Source organism: Furipterus horrens, unplaced genomic scaffold (assembly GCF_987537825.1).
Source record: "Furipterus horrens unplaced genomic scaffold, mFurHor1.1.pri manual_scaffold_6, whole genome shotgun sequence".
Taxonomy (NCBI): Eukaryota; Metazoa; Chordata; class Mammalia; order Chiroptera; family Furipteridae; genus Furipterus; species Furipterus horrens.
Window position 1 is genome coordinate 147003440 of NW_028327176.1, and position 16329 is coordinate 147019768.

Here is a 16329-nt window from a genome sequence, read left to right on the forward strand (position 1 = left end):
CATTTAATCATCACAGAAATTCAGTGAAATAGTTATTATCATTCTGATTTCACAAATAATAAAACCGATACTCATTGAGGTTTAAAAAGTTACTATATGTATCTGAGACCAGAGCCAGTGATCTTCTCAAAAATCTAACATACAATAAAGAAATATTGCCTAGAAAGCAGTATGTGGCAAGCTCCATCAGTATCCTCAAGTTTTAAGGTCAGGACACAAGAAAGACCATTAAGGAGGAAGGAGGAAAAGAGGAAAGGACCCAGACTGTGGAAACAAAGCTTGAATGTATATGCGTGGGAAGCTTGGTGGAAACTGTTACACATAGCATATTTTTTGAAAAGTGAGACATGAGGAAAGAAGACACAAATAAAGGATTTTAACTGTTTAAATATGATTATCAGCCAGTATAATTTTAGCCACTTTTAAACATGAAGAAGACAGTCAAAATAGAAATGTGTCTTCTTTCTAGACAAATTTTCTACAGCTATTTTAAAAATTATTACTATACAACTATTTTGAAAGAAATGTGGCATGTCACTAATTTGTTTACTTTATCACCCTTTTAAATGTGTTTCCTTAGGTCTTGCCACTTGCTGAACTCTCATCAATTCTAATATCTTTAATTTTTTAGGTAGATGGTCATATCCAAAATACTGACAGTTTATGATTTTTCCTCTTTCTTTCCAATTTTTATGCTTCATTTATTTTACTTGACTTATTGCATAGGCAGGACCTTCTAGTTCAATGTCAAATATTAGTAGTGATAATAAGTATCCTTTTCTTTAATGGAAATGCTTCCAATTTCACACTTGTGTTCTTCTTTCCTACATTTGATCTCTCTCTCATGTCTCGCCTCTTTCTTTACTTTCACTGTATTTATCTTTACCTGTGGGAAAATATTTTTTAATAATTAAGTTTCTATTTTTTTTTTCTTGGGCATGGGAAATAAAGGGCAGAAGGGCTGGGGACTCAGAGTAGCTGAATTCAGGGAATCCCCAGAAACACAGATGACAGGGAAGATGTACATAAGAATCCAACCATCACCACCCAAGCAGAATAGAGAAAAGTTCACCTTCTAAAGAGTGCTGAGGCCAGGGTAGGAGTCTGGAGGTCCTGTGTACCACATCTGCCATAGAAGCGTCAAGGAACCAGTGCCAGGCCTGGCTTCAGATAAATGATCAGGTCACTGATTTGTGTTTTTATTACCATGTACTGAGGGCAACAGGCATTTCCTTATGGACCAGGGTATTTGAATCAGTGCACAAAAGAAGGAACCTGATATGAAAGAGATGATTCCTTACTGATGAAACTTGTCCTTAGGAATTAAAATTCATTTTCATCCTTCTTTTTTTCAGGTATATTATTGCTACTAAGTAATTTTCCTGGCCCACAGCACCAACATTAATATCCTATTAAATGATTTGAAAAGTCAACAGCATCTCCCTCACGGAGGCAGGTAGTCTTCAGTCACCTTTGATTTCTGACCTTCCACCGATTAAATCTCTCCTTTGGTAGACCATGGAGGCTGACAGAAACACTTCATCCTACATCAGAATCACAGCCTTGTGTTAAGAACAGAAATGAACTCTTTCACAAGCTCTAATGGTTGGTGCTTATTAATACATTTTAAATATTCAAAATGTGTATGTATACATGAGGAAATTGGATATAAATACACTGTAATTTTAAATATTTGTAATGATTTTCTTGATTCTGCTAAGATCCTTTGTGCACTTGTAGAGACTGTACTATCCAAGAATCCATAGACTTGACTAACCCTAAATAGAATCTTGATCACCAGCTACACTAGGTTCTCCCGGGAAAGCTGTGTAGCTCTCAGTCAGACATCACCACAGACATACATCTGACAATACTTTAAAAATAAACTCCCTTTTTGAAAATCACTATTGCATTGCAGTGTCAAGATGATACCACTGAGGAACAACGTCCATCAGACCAGAGCATTCCCATCCTACACTTCACCTTCCTGCATCAGCTTGAAGAAACAGACAAGGAACTCAGAGCTGAGCACTTCACTTAAAGTAGAGAATACTTTTTGATATCTTAAGCTGAGAAGAGGGAAAAAAATCAAACTATATCCATGGAAGTAAGAACACAAGAATAATAAAGGAAGCAAATGAAGCACTTAATACAAAAGAAACATCAATGAAGAATGAGAGATTGTTATTCCACAGTAGGTGCTAAGTGAAGATGCAGACTTAATGGGGATTCCTGGAGAGTCATTTTCTAACACCAGGTTTGGTCACTGATACTTCTCACTGGTAGTGTTTGCTTTTTGAGTCATGACTTTGCTTTTAGCAACAGTCACAGCCAAAATATTTAAGAAGATTACCATCTGAAGAAGAACAAAACTTCCCTTTATCAATAGTATTTTCTCATCTTGAGAACCTTTAAATGCCAAAAGTTTAGCAAGTTGAATTTTTATATAACTCTCATGTGTACATTGTGGCCCATGAAGCTGAGTTCTCACAGATTCAAAATATTGTTATAAGGAATAAAAAATATTTTTATAAATCCCTTTACATCTGCTCCCTAAGATACTCACTCACTCTTACCAGAAACAGTCAAACGATAACTAAGTATAATATTTAGAAGTCCAATAGCTAGAAAGGGAAAGTCAGTCTGTCCAAGAAATCTGACAGCTTACCTTTCACCTGGGTTCAGCTCCTTAACTTACTAAATCACCATCAAATCAGCAAACCATAGTTCAAAGGCGAAATCCATCCCACAGACTGTGTTTGTACAGCCCACAAGCTAAAAATGCCTTCACATTTTATAACAGTACAAAAAAAGGAGAATATTTTTGTGACACAAATTATATAAAAGTCAAATTGCAGTGGCCTTGATAAAGTTTTATTGGAACACAACCACACTCACTCACTGACTTATCACCTGTGGCTGCTTTAAGCAACAAAGGCCAAGATGAATAGTTCTAACAGAGACCACATAACCTGCAAAGACTAAAATATTTACTCTCTGGTCTTTTCTGGAAAAAGTTTGCCAACTCCTGCACTATATAAAATCTAGCCATCGCCATTCTATAATTTGAATGCTTCATATTTTATAATGTACACAGTATCATCCAAAGGCAAGATCATTAAAAAGGACAAAAGCAACTGTTTATACTGGATTTTGTGGGACAATCTTCATTTTAAACGTCCTGCTTTGTCCACATATCATATTTTAATATTTAACAAATACCAATGTTTAAGCTTTCAAAACTATATCTCCACATTCCCTCTTGCATGTGGAAGAGATAAAATTCTTGATCAGAGAGCACATGCCCAGATTTGAGCTCGAACTATACTGAGAATTTGGTGCTCCTAATAATTAGATTTAACGCGAAGCTAATAGTCTAATAGAAAGGGGCAGTCAAAGAAGTTACCAAGAAACACAAACACAGAAACACTCTCAGGGAAACCCAGCCAATGACATCTTTCCTCTTAGATTAGGAGAAGCAATTCAACCTGCTCCATTAACACTTCGTTACGTGATTGGAAATGTTTTTCAAATAAATTTCTCCTTCAAAGAGTTGACACATTTACAGTTATTAAAATATTTATTTACAAGCAGATTTTCAATCGTTTCAGGTTTATTAGAGGGAGTGGGCTGGGGAACCTGCTAAAAAGAGAGTAACTTAGAATGTACAACAGCTGCCATGATGTCAAGAAGTCTCATCTGATATGAATAGAGGCCTGAATGCTTTACAAAACAGGACTGGCACGTCTGAAGCAGCACCCTGAGATGTTCAGAGCTTGATGATCTACTTGAAAACCTTCATCTTCACTCCCACAGCAAGTTTCTCAGAAGAGGTACCCAGAGGCGGGAACAGGCTGGCAGGAGGGGTTCATTATCTGATCATGTTTTAAAGGTAGTGAACCTGTTAATTTTTCTCAGATAGCTAAAATAATTACATATAAAATGGTCAGGGGGCAGGGCCTTACTTAGGTTTCAAGAGGGAATTGTTCATTATGGTCTCGGAATTCTCCAACAGCACAAAGTACAACCTGGGCATGCTCCGTTCCTTAAGCGGGGTCCGTGCAATACATGACAAGTAAAAGGCAGGCACCACGTACCAAGAGGCTTGCATGCTCATTTAGAAGTCAAGGCAAAACTTCACACTAACAATTTCAGTTCCAAAACAACCTATTATGCAACAATATAAGAAGAAGAAAAACTAACATATACTGAAATTATGCAGGACTTTGAGGAGACCCTAATGTACTTTTCTTAGAAGGTTCTTAGTTGATTTTGCTAATGAGACCAACAGCTCTGCTCCATAGATTATAGCAGGTTGGATTTGGAGAATGAAGAAGAAATAACTATGCTTTTTTCCTCCATCTGCAGAAGAGGTAACTGAAGGAGACAAATTCTGCTCCTAATGCAGTGACTGAACTTATAGGCACCCAGTATCAGGAAAAGTGGCATATAGGAAGGCTGTGCATGGGGAGGACTCAGGCACCCGATAAGCGGAGCAGGAGAGATCACAGGAATCTGTCCACAGCAAGAGGCAGACTGAAACTGGCAAGACTTCTCTGAAGCTATATCCACAGAATTTCCTAATTCTTCTAACCCAGTGTTCGTACACATTTTTTTCCTGTGGCCAGGAGGGAAGTTTAAGGAACATAGTGATAAAAGAATGTGTGTGATCAAATGTCTTGAGGGAACATGTCTTTAGCAACATAACTCTGTTTTCTATGCAGCAACTTAGACTCTTCCAGGTCAGTTTTGAAACTTTCACCCGTTTTCTTCATCATCATCAAAAGCACCCATTTAAATGGGAGTTTCCCAAGGGATTATGGTCTGCTGTCTTGAAAAAAGCCTGAGGACTAGCTCCTGGAAAAACAGATCAGTGGGGCTCACTATGCTCTTCCAACTGAGGAGAACATGGTACATGGCCTTCCTGTGCTGTCACCACCTTCTGTCATCAACCTAGGTCACAAAAGGTGAGCACGCAGACATGCTCCTTTAGTCTATATACACCACAGACCTACTTCTCACCTCTGATCAGGAGAACAATTTCTCACCGCCTCATAGGTCCTTCGGCAATTCCCTGTTTTAGTTGGTATTTCTGGACTTGCATGGTAACTTAGGGTTTGTACACTTACTAATTATTTGTTTTATAAAACTAATTGCTTCTGTTTCCACATCCTTAGGTGCCACTGCAGTCTTTTTTTTTTTTTTTTTTTAAGTATGAGTACTCATTCAGACTTCAGAGCCGTAACTTATGGAACAGACTGAGTCACTAATCTCAGATGGCTGGTGTACTTCCTTCTTTTCTAAAGGGAATTTTCTTTGAAGAAAAAAAATATCACTTTTAGATTGCCTGTTATAAAACTTTTTTTGAAAGGGAGTTTTCTTGGGAAATTATGTGAATCCAATGGTGAAGTTCTCATAAAGCAATAATTCAAAGGATGTAGAGAACATCATCTGTGTGGAGACTGATTTTGAGACACTTAAATTTTTAAAAAAGTAACTTTCCTTAATAAAATTAATTTGGGCCCTGGCCAGTGTGGTTCCATTGATGGGAGCATTGTTTTGTGAATTGAAAGGTTGCAGGTTTGATTCCTGGTCAGGGCACATGCTTAGGTTGCGGGTTGGGTCCCTGGTCAGGGCACGTACAAAAAAATCAATGTTTCTTTCCCTCTCTTCCCCTCTCCTTTTCCCTCTCTCTTAAAATAAATAAATAAAAAGAATAAAATTAAGTTGGGGGTCTGCCACACTACCAAGCCATTTAACTTCTCAAGGGCTCAATGTCTTCCCATGTAATAAATTAGATAACATAATTATATTCTATCAAACTGAGAATAAACATAAATTGAAAAGTATTTTTAATACTAAAATTAAAAATAAGGTGTGCTCTGCTAAGACAAAAAAAAAAAAAAAACTATTTACACCAACAAAATAGAAGGTAAATACAAACATATAGAGGATTTTACTACAGGGGTTCTTTTCATAGCCAGTTCGGGATCTCTCAAAATGTGATCCGATTTAAAAAATTTATTTAATTCATAAAAATGTATAAATGTAACCAACCTGGAGCCCTTAAATTGTTTGAATATGATACCTTTATATATGCATTGATCAGTATATCAAAATATATCAGATACATTAATGTTCTAGGCATTTCATAAACATTAAGCAATTATCATAACTTGGAATTTACAGGTAAGAAACCTGAGGGTCACCTGGGTCACTGTTGTTTGAATACCACCTGAGTCTGATGTATGCATTCATACCAACTTTGTACTTTGTAGAATTTGTTCCCAATGAATCCTTACTGTGTCAGAAAAAGAGATCTAGTCAAGTATATTCATTCCTTTCAATATATTTTCAGTTTAAGTTCCTTTTTTCTCCTTTCTCTCACCCAACTCCTTTCAATTTTAATGTAGTTTTTCTCCTTTGTGGTTGGGTTTGATTTTAAGCAACTTCTTAGGAACACTATGTTCGTGTAAAACTAGAAAGTCAAAGAGCTTTCACACTGCAACAGACAGGTCATATTTGAGGGTATGGAACTCTTGAGTAGGGGAAGGAGCCTAACTCAGTCTTGAGAAGGAATTTTCTTACTTATATGTGTGACTGGTGATACAGCGCCATACTTCACTCTCTTCATTTAGTTCCTGCAAAATTTCATCAGTCTTGTTTTCTTTGCCAAATACAACTATGAAAGGCTTTTATCTTCAATCTAACTCACTTGTTGCACATAAGTGATCACCGGAAGGGTTAATGTTATTCTACAAAAGTAATTAATCCAAATGATTACTTCCAAACTATCTTCCCAGCTCTAAGTCTATAAGAAAATTAAAACTTGCCAAATATTGGCCTCGAATGTCAATATCTGTCCTGCATACATAATTTTAGGCACTGAAGCTGTGGTTTAAGAACAAATGACATTTGGTGCCAAAGCCTTAGGAAGATTTCCTTTTGTTTTTTTCCTCATTCTTATCTTGTCCATCTCCCCTGCCATTCATAGAATAGCAGGAACTTCGAGAGTTTTCTACTGTAGGTGTGATCTCTGAAGGGAGAAATTTGCAAAGTGTTATCTATTTGGGTGGTATTTATTGTAAAATGATTTTTTCTATTGAATATTCTGGATTTCTGATTGAGAAACGCCTTGGAAATTCCAAAACTTAGCATTCTAGCATCTTCTTTATGGCCCACATCGTTTCTAACACACTGTCAGCTGCTATTTGCTGTCTCTGGAAGAAGAGCACAGTAGTACCTGTTCCTTCTTTAGCCAACACGATGAACTCAGTTGTACTCAGATGGTTGGTTCACACTTTGGCCAACCATCCTGATGCAAATTCTATTTACAGCTGTGGACTCTTCTGCTTAAACAACTTACTTCCTTGACATAAACAGGATCTTCTTGCCCTGGCCCAGCAGGAGCTAGAAGAAAAGTCTTCTTAAAACACGTCTTTCCCTTCCACAGAGAAAGAGTGAACCCAAACGTTTGCAATGGGCGCCATTTTGTAAAGCTAGGCCTGGCATTACTCCGAAATACATATCTTGGGAACCAGGTGTGCAGTCAAAAATAACCGCTTTCATTTCTATAATACTTAAAGTCAACAAAACTCATTTACATACATTATTTCATTTGATTCTAACAATAATCCTGTGAGGTAAGCAGGACAGAAACTTTTATTGCTATTTTTCAGATAAGGAAACCCAGATTCAAATGTCACCATTGTTATTTTAAAACAATGGTGACTAACATGGAATGGGGTGTTTGGCGCACAGTATAATTCATATGCATTGCTACAGTTGTATTGACAACAATATTGCAAGCAAGTCAGACAAATACTATTATATTTCAGATGAAGAAACAGGTAAGTAAATGTTACCTTTATTAGTATTTCTGCTAATAAATATATCTACAGAGCTTTGAGTAGAAACTCACCCCTCAGTAACTGTCCCTCTTTGTGGGCAGCTGAGTGGAGAGGACAGGTCAGAGCTTTCTGTGACAGTTCTGCTTGCTAGCTCTAACTCCACCCCTTTCCTCCCACTCACTCCCAAACCCACCGATGAGCCTCAACACAGCTGTGAAGAACAATACACTTAGACATATTTTTATTGATAATTTGAATAAAGATAATATAAATAACATTACTGAACTTTTGGAAAATAGAAAAAGAAAAAACCACTAAGAAGTCCCATGACTCTAACTAAACCTCTGTTGTTAGTCTTGGGGTAAGTTTCCTGTAGTTCTTTTTTTTCCTCTATGCATCTGCCTTTCTCCTATTTATAAGATAAGTTTGTATACATTTTAATTTTGCATTTTCAGTTAACAGTTGTATCCCAAGGTGTTTATCTTGTCACTACATTACTTTTTTTAATAGTCATGTATTCTGTTAAGCAAATAAAACCTAATTAATTTACCATGACCCTATTGTTGGACACTTACGCTATTTCATTACTGTGGCTCTTCCCATATTTTGGATTGCTCTGTAGGACAGATTCCCAGAAGTGGGATTACAGAGTCAAAGAGCACAGACATATTTCTGGCTCTTCATAATGCCAATCCACTTTCCTAAGGATATGTCCTAATTTAAACTGCCAACAGCAAAATATAAGAGATCTATTTCATTAGGATAATTATTGTTTTAATTTTTGCTATTTTATTTCTTATTACTTTATTATTTAATTTGTATATTACTGATTATTAGTACATTTAAGCATTTTATTTTCATATGTTCTTTTTATGAATGATCTATTCGTAATGATGACTTTGACACTATCATTTCATTGAATAGTTAAAAGTATTAGTTCCCAGAGCATAAAAATAAAAGTGTAATTAGAAAAACTAATGACTTCTAAAGTTATAGTTAAGTGATTTGGAAATTATTCCGCCAGTGTTCCTCTCACATAATGTATCACAGGTTGGTTTATGTATGTGATATGCGAAGCACAGTTAAAAATCATGTCAATGTCCCTAAACTAAAACATTTGCCCTATCTTTACATTTGGCTGCTATTCTCATGAATTAGCACAAAAAGGGTAAATGTACTACATCATGAGATCAAACTTAGGCCCACATACCAACTGGGCTAATTTATTTTGGGTAAATCAAGTAAATGTTCTGAGCTTCTGTCTTCATTTGTAAAATGAATGCCTGTTGGAAAAATTAGGGAGACAGGAATATATATGTACATTAAAATGTGAAAAATGACAAATTTTCACTTACTTTTGAAACACAATTTAAACAGCTTAGAATTCCTAGTAAGATAATACTTGACACTCTAAGGGCCAACACAGATACACCTCATTTTCTACATTAAGGGCAAATAGCTGAGACATGCAAGCAATAGATAATATATTTTCTTCTGTGTTTGAAGTTCAATATTCTTAAGAGATTTTTTAAATCTACAAACCCTTATTGTAAAGTTGACAAAGACTATAGACACTGGACAACTATGGTTTCAAACAGTATATGTTTCTTCTTAATTCTAGCCTCCCATGGAGCAGAAACCACAGGCTCTCCAATGTCTATTGCAATGCGTGGCACAGTAGGCATTCAATAAAGATGTATTTACTGAACACAAAACCTAATGATATCAGAGTAACTACATGTTTTCTGCTCCTTTTCAGGCTGAATAATCAGGCTGAATGGAGGAACTTAGTTTGCTGAAAACATCTGTTCAAGGAGTAGGTGTTTAATGACCTAGCTTACTAGTATAAAAACAATACACAAATTTAAACACCAAATATATGTACTCTGCTTAACAATAGCATTCAAGGACCTCACTCTAGTGCCTTGGGCCCTCCAAAACATATACATGCAAAGTATAAGAGGAACTAGCTTGTGTTTGAAATTCCACCACTGTATCCTCAATATTCTTCAAGAAGCAAATTGCTGAGCTTTATCAGAACAGCCAAAGATTTTCATTTAAAAGGAGGATGCCCCAGTGAAACAAATGTGTATGTACCAAGGACAGTGAAAGGATCTAGTCCACTGACATGTTCAAACATTTTAAGGAAAGCTATTATTTCAAGCACGTCAAGATGATGAGGAGGGGGTGTAATGAATTACAGAATAACCAGTGTTTATGCCTGAGAGGTCCCTGGGCTGTTCAGTACCTCCTGGAAATTGTTTATGTGCATGAGTCCTGTGATCATGGGGCTATGATTAGCGGATGCTGACAGTGTGACAGCAGAGGAAGACATGAATCACTGCTGCTCCATGTCGAAGAAAGCGGAGCAAGATCCGCTCTGTCTTAAGAGGTGGGCTTCCTTTTCCACATTCTGCCTAAGTTCTGCATACTAGGTGCTACAGAGCAGACTGAGAAAGAAGGGCAGGACCGATGAAGGATGAATTTCACCATTTGGGGAAATTGCACTTTTTCCTATAGTTCTCATAATGCAGGAAATTGCAATTTCTTAATTTGTACCTGACAGCTAATAATCTTCCACTGGTTTTTCTATATTGATCCATTGATTTCTTTTTAATTGAGCTCCCCAAAGTGCCATCACTGCATTTCTTCAGTGGTTCTATTAATAGAAACATGTTCATTTCTCTTTGCTCTGTGCTTTCTCTGCACCAAGAATCCAAGGTACCAAATGCCACCAATCAAGACAAGGTAAATAGAATTTGGTGAATTTTCCAAATTTCTAGGAATTTCCTACCAATGGATTTGATTGGGTGATTGAGTAATAATAAATATGTTGTGACAGCAGAGATTTTTTTCATCATCTAAAAATGGTAGAAAAAGGAAGCCAGAAAAGGTCTTTCCTGAACACAGGTGGAGATGTCCATCTTTGGCAATGTCTATACAATATTGCTTAGTTGAGATGTTTTACCTGTCTTTAGCTACAAAAACAAAATACAGATCTCAGTTGAAGCAAGTAACTAGAAAAAAGTGATATGCCAAATTGCCTGAATAAGTCATAAGGCACTAGTTTGCTTCAGGTATTGGCATTACAGTCAGCCCTTTGTATCTGTAGATTTCACATCCATGGGTTCAATCAACTGTGAATCAAAGATATTTGGAGAAGAGGTTACATTGTGGCTGATGTATATATAGCTAGGTCTACAAATGTCAGTACTGAACATATAGACATTTTTCTTGCCATTATTCCCTAAACAATACAGTATAACAGCTATTTACATAGCATTTACATTCTATTAGGTATTATAGTTTAGATATTATTTAAAGTATATGGGAGGATGTGCATAGGTTATATGCAAATATTATGCCACTTTATATAAGGGACTTGAACAACTGTGGATTTGGGTATCCACAGGGGTCCTGGAACCAATCCCCTGCAGACACCAAGGAATGATTTTATTTAATTGGAAGAGAATGTAGCTCGGAATCCCCTAAATTTGTTATGTCTGACTTTTGAGTGAGGTATAGCCATTCCATACCTCACTGTCCATTCAGGAGATGTTCTTGAACAAAAGTAGACACACTCACCATCATGAACACAAGTGGTGGACTTGAAGCAAAGCATTGTCTTATTTTCCTGTGGGTGTTCTCCCATCTCATTCTGAAAAGCTGACCCAAGTGTTAAGTATGGATGGCATGTTGGGAAAGACCAGTTAACTCTAGGTAACCAAGAAGAAAACACCCTCAGAATGACATGAGGTGGGACATTTAAAGAGAGTTGATGTCATCTTCTAATGTCCTTCCTTAGAAGAAACCTTCCCATGATCACTCACATAGAAGCAGGAAAAAAAAAAAAAAAACCTGGGGTTAGACAAGGGCCTTTATCCACAGCTGAAACAGATGAGGCCTATGAGGCCTCCTGGCAAAACCCCAAAGTACTTTGTTTCCTGTCTTCTCAAAGTCCTGACCTCCAGTATTTAAGGAACCAATAACATTTTCTCATTTCTGGAGTTATTTTTCTCATGAAACCCATGGCAGCTGTTTGCCAGCTCAGCATTCAGACTAATTTGTTACAGAAAATGGGGTTAATGTGTGTTTACAGAGGTCTAAAGATTAGCATAAGGCCTAAATCCATGTTATGAGCAACCAAATAAGGTATATATTTTCATCAGTTATGTGTATTATAAAGCTAGAACCTTAAGATTCAGAACATTTAATTTCTAGATGTATGGCATTTTCTCATGTGTTGTTTTGTTTTGTTTTTCTTTGGAAAATTAGATGACAAAATATTCCAATAATGATTAAAGTTTTTTTTTTAACTTTCTGAAAGGTAATACAATTTCTGTATTAGCTAACTGAAAGTGCTATTTAAGTTTATTTTTCTTCTGAATTTGTAGTAGCCACGAGATATATAAATATAGCTTTAGAAATCTTGCACACTGCTGTTGAGGACTGAAAACTTCTGCCCAGATAATGGGAAATAAAGGAAGTATACACATATTGTGTTTATTTCTTCAAATACTAACATTTTGCAAGTATTTAGTTCACATATATCATGTTACTATTTGCACCAACTTGAAAAAAACTTAGTGGCTTTCAATTACAAGGGAAAAAAACTGACATTTGATTGTCCCATTGACAGCTAAAATCCATTGGAAGCCACATATATTCAATACTTCCTTAAAAAAGCATTTCCAGGAACTCTCTCAAAAGAATGAACCAGAAAGCTTCCCTAGCCAGAACCAGCACATTGCTCTCTTGTCCTGCTTGGGGTTTTGTAGCGCTAGTTAATGAGGGAAGAGGTATTGAGCTGTGGCAACATTTTCTCAAATTTGAAGCATTCTCAAATATTGGAGCTTAGGTCCCACTAAGTGTCTTGGTGCATGATTGTACTACATATATCCTTGGCCAAATGCAACTTTCCGTTTCTAAGAAGGGTAAAGGCTGGAAGAGTATGGTAAAAAAGAATCATAAGGCTTCTTGGATATCAAAGAGTGCTCACAAAACCACATTTTGATGAGTTAAGTGTAAATGAATCAAAAACTTATGGTTTACATTTCCCTGAAAACTCAAATGGGTTTAAAAAAGAAACAAATGGGGTGGGGGGGTGGAATGTCCCCAACACAATACATTTGGAATACTGCCCACCAACATTTAAAAGAAAATAATTCAATATTTGAAGCAAACAAAAGGGGATTTGTCCAGATTTGGTCTGAGAGTGTGGGCGTGTATCTCAGCTGTCCCCAGCCTAGCATGAGTATAGTCAGGGACCCACTTCCTATGACCCAAGCTAATTTAATTTAAACACAAAACACACTTTTTAAAGCTTAAAATAGTAAACAGTTCCTTAATTGCTTAACATTTTCTTTAAAGAATAAAAGCTAAAAGATGCCATAGACAATGTATGAAATAAAACATAATACATTATTCTCTGCCTTTAAAAACTCATTTATTTATTTTTTCAACAAATATTTATTGAGCATCTATTATGTGCCAGGCACTATTCTGGATTCAAGGGACTCAAGTAAATATGGCAGATGAGGCTCTGTATCTATGAAATTTATGGTGACAGGAAACCTTCCCTGTCATGTTACTGTTGTGAAGCAATTCTTTAGCTATTGTCAAAAACTTGGATTTAGATATTTGGATGACTAACTCTGCGTATGTCCTGAACATCTGGGGAAGAGGGAGGAACAAAAAGTCCCAGAGGGCCCCAGTTGGATGTTATGGTAGGCAGGCCTCAAGCTTACTTGGGTTGGCTTTCTGGCAAAGATGCTCTGAACACAGTGATGTAAATTGATCTCATTTTCCCAGAGAAGCTGATTTTATGGAACTTACAATCTTTTTCAAGGGCTTTATTTTAATCAGCTATAAATGATACACAACCATACCCTATAGAGCATAGACCTTTAACCAAATGTAAATCAATTCAACAGGGTAAGTACTCAGATAGGATTTTATGTATTTCTAGCTCAAGAGAGTTGCTATGAGAAACAAGGGGAGAGGTCACAGGGCCTAAAAAACAGCTTTAAGTGTTGCCCTTCACTTACATATCCTGGCTTACATGTGCACCACATAACTGCAGATAGAACATAAAGTGGACCTACAACTTCTAAAAATTGTCCACAGCTTCTATATTCCACCACTCACAACAACCCAACACCATTGCTGTTCCAAGCACCGACCTCCAGCTCATCCCACTCTCTCCTCATACAGCTCTATCAGCAGCTACACAACCCCCACCTAAACAGGTACCCCCCCCCCTTACTCCCAGTGTTCTTCATCTCAGCCTTTTACATTTCCTTCACTACTATATCTCCCAGGCCTACCCCAATACTTGACTCGTGGTCAGTAAAACATTTGCTGTTGGATAGATGCATGGAGGGAGGGAAGGATGGAGGAATGGACAGAGGGATGGATGGATGGATGGATGGAGGGATGGATGGATGGGTGGATGTGCTTCCCTGGAAGCATTCCTGACCCGAGTCTCTTGGTCTTTGAGAGGCTAATGCTTTCTTCATGATTCCTGGTGAGAATCTCTGCCAGATTTCCCCATCGGTAAATCCCTGATAAAAGTCAACACATGTGGGTTTGACTGTCAAGGAGACCAGAGTTCAAATTCTAGTTCTTCTGTTTATTAGCTCTATTATCTTAGACAATTACTATATATTTTTGGGCTTCAGGGCCTTACCTTACACCTGTCTCCCCAGGTTGTGGAGGGTGGCATGAGATGACCTCCTTAAAGCACCAGGCACATGCCAAACAATCCCTCTCTACTTGTCCGCTTTCTAAGGTAAATTCAAGTCAATTAAGCTGGGGGGGGGAAATAATGAACCACATACAATTAAATTTTACCTATGAACTCCTGAGGAAGAGGGCTGGGAACAGCAGAGAGGAAGGCTGGGAGGTCTCGAGAAAATTGTTGTCAACGTTTTCTTGAGAACAGTCTTAGGAGGGTCAACAGGGAGCTCACTGTAAGGGAGTTGGAAAAGGGAGGCAGGGTCGATCCAAGAAGGTATTAGACTCAGAATATGTCAGGAAGCAGTAACAAGGTCTCCAAAATGTATAAGATGACCCACTGAGGTATAAAAATAAAGTATTAAAGAAAAGCTTTATATAAATAAAGATTTTAATACTAAAAATTTTTCTTATAAATGAAGCTTTACCAGTATTTTCTATATAGGTTGGCACTGGCCTTCTCATCTTTCCCATATGTCAGGCGGGCAAGGCCTCAAGAGAGCTAAGGTGGGTCCCCGCAAAGGAGGACCCTTTGAGGACAGTGGTGTTGGGGATCTGCAATGAACCGCAGCTCACATGTGGGTTTGCAGCTCATATAATCTAGTTTTACCTAAACTGGTCTTTTCAAAATGGTCAGGTGGCCCAAAAAGTTTCCTTTAAAGAAACTGAATTGAATATAATACTAATAAAATGAGGATCAGCAAACAACAAGAAACTGGCAAAGCGAATATTTCTACTCCAAGTAATAGTTCATCATCCACATTATGAAATAAAAACTATACAGATCTTGTCAGAACTGACATGTTAAATCACACTGCTCTCATTAAAAAATATTACTAACAATAGTTATCTCATCAGGGACAAAAAGGTCTATTGTACCATTGAACTAAAGAAAATAAAAATTATTTTTAAAACATTGTTTACTGTATATGCTTTATGAAATATATATTTTGATGTAGTAAAACATGCCTAGGTTTTATCCATCAATAAGTGACATACACTGGAGGCACACACTCATGATATTTTACTGACAGGGGTTTCCCCTGACAAGTTGGGAGAGACCCTGCCCTAGAAAGCAGTTTGTACATGTGCATGCTTCAGGGAATCACCTGGCTGTAATGAGCAGAGCCCTGCAAATGTGAATCAGTGTTTGGGTTACTGGAGATCACCACCAGCAAGGCTGTGGGGCAGGATTCAAGGATCAACACTGGCTGGTGCCCCAGAGCAACCATGTGGTCAGCAGCCAGGAGTGAGACCCAGGCAGGAAGAGAAGCCCATGTCAAGATCTACTAACATTAGTGCACATTTATGGCCCTGTTTTATACCCTGTTTATACTCCTTACTCAAGGAGAATGTTTTGAGGAGGAGGTTGAAAGAAAAATGGAATTTGGCTTTTTGAACCGGACGGGGGAACTTTCAATGGCAGCATGCAGTCTGGGGGACTGTAACAAGACAGGATTTGAAGATAAGACTACATAAAGGGCAGTGGATGAGATGACTCAGCCAAGGACGGAGATGAAGAATGAAATAAATTATTCTAGCAAGGGAAAATAGGGAAGGAAACTCCCTGGACGCCAGGACTCTCAGTTGCAGACATAACAAGAAATAAAGACATTTAACAATGGCAGAAAAGAATTCGGGAAAGAGGGGGCGGAGTGCCCCGGATTCAGCCTGACTCAGGGAATGCAGACAGATGTGTGCCATTTCAGAAGCTGGCTGAGCCCCCTAAAGGTGTGCCACCTCA